Source organism: Colobus angolensis, unplaced genomic scaffold, assembly GCF_000951035.1.
Source record: "Colobus angolensis palliatus isolate OR3802 unplaced genomic scaffold, Cang.pa_1.0 Scaffold197, whole genome shotgun sequence".
Lineage (NCBI taxonomy): Eukaryota > Metazoa > Chordata > Mammalia > Primates > Cercopithecidae > Colobus > Colobus angolensis.
This window is the reverse complement of record NW_012115121.1, coordinates 5707662-5713462: the sequence shown is the minus strand read 5'-3', so window position 1 is coordinate 5713462 and position 5801 is coordinate 5707662. Positions and strand designations below refer to the sequence as shown.

Below are 5801 nucleotides of genomic sequence, written 5' to 3'. Positions count from 1 at the left end.
AACTGTCTCCCTTATCCCTGTAAAATGTTCTCTCGCTGCTTTTGTATATTCCAACCAACTGCGATTTGGACCATTGAGCCTGCCCTCTGGCATGTGTCACCGACCAACAAGGAATAAAGGGAATCTAGATGCATCTAGATCCCAGGCACTGTGCTAGGTGCCAAGCAAACACATGGGAATGAAACACAGTCTTTCAACCTCTGTGAGCTCAGCAGAATGTGTGAATGGGAGGCTCCGGTGACTACAGTAATCGGCTCTGTGCCAAGTGACAAGGGAACCACATGGAGACTCCTGGCTGGGTTTGGGGGGAGAATAGTGGGCAAACCATAAAGGAGGGTGAATTTAAGATTTTTGAAAAGCTATAGTCCAAATTCTAAGACCGTAAAAGCTGAAAAATAGGCATATTCTACAACCCAGTAAATCTACTCCTAAGAGTATATATTCAACAGAAATATGGGCACCAAGAAGAACATGCAAGAATATTCATGACAGCCCTATTCATAAGATCCCAAATGAGAAACCGCCCAAATGTCCGTCAACAGGGAAATGGATAAGTAGGTTGTGGAATATTCTCACAATAGAATGAATGATCTATAACTACACACAATGTGGGTGAACCTCAAATATGTAATTTGAGCAAAAGACAGACACGGAAGATTATATTCTATATAATTCTATATATATGAAATACAAAATCAGACAAAACTAACCTATGGCATAGGACTCAGGAGAGTGGTCAGTATGGGGAGGGAATCATGGTGTGAAGAGGCCATGAGGAGCTTTGTGCTGTCATGCTCAGTTTCCTAATCTGGGTGCAGGTTACAATGGTGTGTTTGGTTTGTAAAAATACATAATGCTGGGCCGGGGGTGGTGGCTCACGCCTGTAATCCCAGCACTTTGGGAGGCCGAGGCGGGCGGATCACAAGATCAGGAAATCCAGACCATCCTGGCTAACACAGTGAAACCCCATCTCTACTAAAAATACAAAAAATTAGCCAAGTGTGGTGGCGCGTGCCTGTAGTCTCAGCTACTTGGGAGGCTGAGGCAGGAGAATCACTTGAACCCAGGAGGTGGGGATTGCAGTGAACCAAAATGGCACCACCGCACTCCAGCCTGGGCAACAGAGTAAGACTCCATCAAAAAAACACCAAAAAACAAAACAAAACAAAACACAAAACAAAAAACACAATGCTGGACATTGCAAATATGTGCACCTTCTGTGTGGGCCTCAGACTTGAATAAAAAGAAAAAATTAAGTATGTCTACTGCCTTAGTCCATTCAGGTTGCTATAATAAAATATCATAAACTGGGTGATTTATAAACACCACATACATCTTTCACTGTGTCACTCACCACAAGGCAGAAGGGACAGGGAGCACTCTCAGGCCTCTATTACAAGGGCACTAATCCCAATCATCAGGGCTTCACCCATAGGCCCTAATCGCCTCCCAAAGATCCACCTCCTAGTACCATTACCTTGGGGGTGAGAATTTCAACATATGAGTTGTTGAGGGGACACAACATTCGGACTGTAACAGCTGTTTAGGTAGCTACACAGCTAAATAAGTATTATTTTCCAAATCACATTTCAGCTATTTCTCTACCATTAAGCCCTATGGGCCAGCAATGGAACCTGGCTTATCCTTCTTGTGTTCTTCCTTTCTTGGCACAAATATGGTGGGTCATCTTCCCAAACAGTAACCTCCCTGGTATAGTTCATTTGGCCTGGTAGGTTGTATTCAAACAATCACTGTATTCACTTATAAATGCTCTCAAACTGGTCCAAGGTCTAATCAAAGCAGGAAATTGATCAAATAATGACTCATTCATGCATTCTAGAATTCAGGCATTCCCTGCTGCTTTTTTAGAAATTAGCATAATTTTCTATTACTTATGCATTCTAGAGAACTATATCATAGACCCCTGCATCATGGAACACCCAGATCCCTGGTCTCCATCTCATTCTCCCTGCTTTCTCAAAGATGATCCGTACACAATTCTATTTCCCAGACTATATAATGTAATCCACTTTATGTAACATAGTATAATTCACTTGGCCCTGGTCTCTCAGTTCTTTTGAAGAAATGAATGTTCTCACACTAATTCCTTAGCCTGTTTGTTCTTTACAGGCAAGGAAGGGGGATGCGAGGCAGGATTGGGTCAGCTCCACATTCTCCACATCTGCTCATTGTTTTCTTGCCTTGTTTCAGCTTCCAGAGCTCCTCCCTGCTTCTCCAGCAATTTCAGTCTTCCACACTCCTCTGTGCCTTTGTAAACAGCCTTTTGTTCACTAACAAGAGGAATCTGCAGCCACGTCAGCTCTAAACCAACCTCCCACCATTCTCTGGGTAAAGTCCTACTCAGAAAGAGAATAGGAGGAAAAGGGATGGAGGGGGCTAGAGATGATTGTGTCTGGTGGGAGCAGGCAGGGGGAGAGTACACAGAGTTCAGGATGGGACAACGAGCCCGTCAAGGCTGCACTGCCCGCCTGGCTGGGTGACCTTGAGCCTATCTGGGCCTGTGACCTCACCATGCAAAGGAGCTGGACCAGAGAATTCTGAGTCGTTTCTAGCTCTAAACACTCTGGCCCTAAGTATCTATATGTTAAACAAAATTGTCCTAACATTTATCTCTGGGTACTGAAATATTAGGAGATTTTTATTTTTTCATCTCCATTTTGCAGTCTGTGCTAACATTACACTACTGTGTTTCTGTTTTGTGTGTATTCAAAAGCACAAAAAGTCTGTGGTTCTAGAAAGGAAATAGAAAAGTTCTTTAAAAACAAAGAAGTGGGGAAATGAAACAAATGTTAAAGGCAGAAGAGAAAGGCAGGCCCAACTGGAGGCCCCAAACCCACCCAGAGCCCTGAAACCCCTGTTTCCCACCGACAGGCTGCACTTTGTCCGCTCTCTGGCGCCCTCTTCTGGCCTTCTTGGTAACAACAGTTTAATTTGGTTTGCGGAAGTGCTCTGACACGAATCCACGGTGAACACTGACAGGGTTCACGTTCAGCATAAAAATCGCTTTCTGTTTACAGGAAAATCTTGCCCCATACTTGCCTCCATAATTCACTTTTAACTTTGCCTTGCAGTACTAATTGTATTGACCTTTGGGATAATTCAGTCCTTCAAGCATTCCCAGCCCAACATGCCAGGAAGTCTTCTCACGTGTCTTCCACTCCATACCTACCAGTCCTGTTTCCCCCCGCGCCACACACACACACACACACACACAAACTCTGTTGGTCTCACCCTCGGGGCGTGGTGGTCCAGGTGAACGCTTGCTCTCTTTTTGAGCTAAACCTCCCCACAGAGGCTGTCAGCAAAGACTCCTTTGCTGTCCGAGGCTGGCCTTTAGGTGCAGGACACTATGCATGTCCAGCGAGGCTTGTTGAAGCCACATCTGTCATAGATATTGATGGGAAAAGCATTTTCCTTCTAACACGCCTAATTCCAATTCTAAAAGGCACCTCTCAAGTCTTGCTGAACTTCATCAAGATTTTCACATAGTTTCCTTAGTAAAGTGTGATGAGAAGGTCCATCCTTCTCAGGATGAAGGAGTGGTCCAGGAAGCCCTGATTGGTCCTGCCAGGGAGGGAAGGGCTGCCTTATTTGGAGACCTGCAGGAATGCAGCTCCTATATAGCTGGGCGGACCTGGCTGCCAAGAGGGTGTGCTGGGGGACTGTGCAGCTCGAGGCTCCAGAGGCACACTCCAGAGAGAGCCAAGGTACGTGAGGGGCCACTTCTGTGGTCAGGGTTGCTGGTTTCTTATCAAGGCTTTACTCCGGATGGAAAATCATGCAAGGATTTCTTTACTCCCGCATCGGGGATGGGTCCCAAGTTCAGGGGAGACTTGCGAGGATATTCAGTCATCACTGGGCTTGCCTTTCTATAAGCTGGTGCTACAATAAAATGCTACTTTAGGTTTGTTGGTTGGGATTTTGTTTTGCCTTTAAGACTTTGCCTATGAAAATTAATTTCTTTCTCAAGAATGCTGTGCTTTTATTTTTTTTTATTTGACTCACCTGAAATGATCTATTATACCATTATTCTTATTTAAGATTTCTCCTTAAAAAAGGAATGAAATGGAGTATGGCCCACTATTTAGGAGACTAATGAATGTTTGCTTAGTGCTTGGATCTCTTTGGAGAAAGCCAGTCTGAGTTGACTGTGCTCAGGGGGCAGAGAGAGTGGGGTGAGGGGGCCCAGGTGCTCATGACCACCCTGGGACAGAGATGAGGCGATGTCTCCAAGCAAGGAAAGGTCAGCGACGCCTCTTCGCAGGCTTCTAGAGATGACTGGGCGTGCCTCTAGAGATCACTTCAGCTGTGTTTTGCCTTTTTTTGGTTTTGTTTTAATATAAGGACCAATGTGGCATCAGAGTTGAACATTTTAACGGAGGAACATTCGCCACTTTTAGGGATGCTGCAGGGGGGTCGGTGGAGGGTGTGTGAGGGGCTAAACAAGCTCCCTGTCCGCCTCCTCCGGCTCTGGGGCCCCGCAGCCTCACAGTAAATCTTCGCCTAGGAGACAGCTTAGGCAATCTCCGCTCTGGGAACTCTTTCTGCTTCCCTGAGCCACACAGACAAAGACCCAGGTGCTGGAATGCCCTGACAGTTGGCCTTGGGAAGTGGATTTCCCGATTGCTATTGTAGTTTCAGGAGCCAAATGTGACAGGCAACCTTGAGGGGTGGGGTGAAGGGCTTTTCCAGGACATCAGTGGCAGCATTCGGATGTCCCAGGGCCACCTTGACCCGGGACCCTCCTGGTGTGCCCCCAGGCCCTCCTGTCTTCCCTTTCATCTCATTTTCTCCAAAATTCCTCAAGGGCCCTGCCCTTTGCCCTTTGCCCAGCTCAGGGGGCATCATGCCCAGTGAGTGAAAAGCACAGTGTGTGAGCACTGTCTTCTCCCGAAACCCAGATGGGCAGTGGGGCATGGCTAGTGGACACATGCAGTGCAGCATTAGACAGAGCCCAGTGAAGGTCTGCCACCTTCCCCCTGTGCAGCCTTGGATAAATTACTTAACTTCTCTGAATCCCAGGACAACATTTATAACATGGGGATAATAATGTACCTACCTCATGTGAGAATTAAGTTAGGCAATGTCATAGAAGAGGCTTAACACAGTGGCAGGCATGAAGAAAGTATGCAACAAAAAGCCAGTTGGATAAGCAGATGGCCACGCTGTCCCCCAGGCTTGAGATTGGAAAGTGCCTGGAGCACACTTGACCCCTGGACATAGGGGAGACGGGGTCCCTTTACTACGTTTCCATCTTTCCCTCTCCCCCACCTTCCTCCTCCTCTCTCTCTCATTACTGCAAAGGCCTTTAGGATCAGCAGCCAGTGAATTCCTCAGAATGGATGGAAGAATGCACCCAAGACAGCGCCAGCTCACAGCAATAAAGAACAAAGAGGGGAGATTAAAAGTACAATCTAAAATCAGGCACAGTGGCTCGTGCCTGTAATCCCAGCACTTTGGGAGGCTGAGGTGGGAGGATCACTTGAGCCTGGGCAACATGGCGAGACCCCGTTTCTACAAAATATATTTAAAAATTGGCTGAGTGTGGTAGTGTGCGCCTGTAGTCCCAGCTACTCTGGAGGCTGAGGCAAGAGGATTGCTTGAGCCCAGGAGTACAGCGCTGCAGTGAGCTATGATCATGCCACTGCACTCCAGCCTGGGGCCTGGGCAACAGAGTGAGATCCAGATTCTATCTCTAAAATATGTGTGTGTATATATATATATGTATATGCATATATATATATATACACACACACACACACACACACATAGTCCATGCC

General features: G+C 46.6%; 1 protein-coding gene across 1 annotated transcript in view; it reads left to right on the top strand.

The window, feature by feature from the left end:
* The first annotated feature begins 3636 nt into the window (after positions 1 to 3636).
* The window catches only part of PRND (prion protein 2 (dublet)), a 3490-nt gene continuing 1325 nt past the window's right edge, over positions 3637 to 5801 (top strand). Inside the window, exon 1 of the mRNA XM_011941036.1 lies at positions 3637 to 3728. The gene's annotated coding sequence lies outside the window, so the exon portion shown is untranslated. The remainder of the gene's footprint in view (positions 3729 to 5801) is intronic.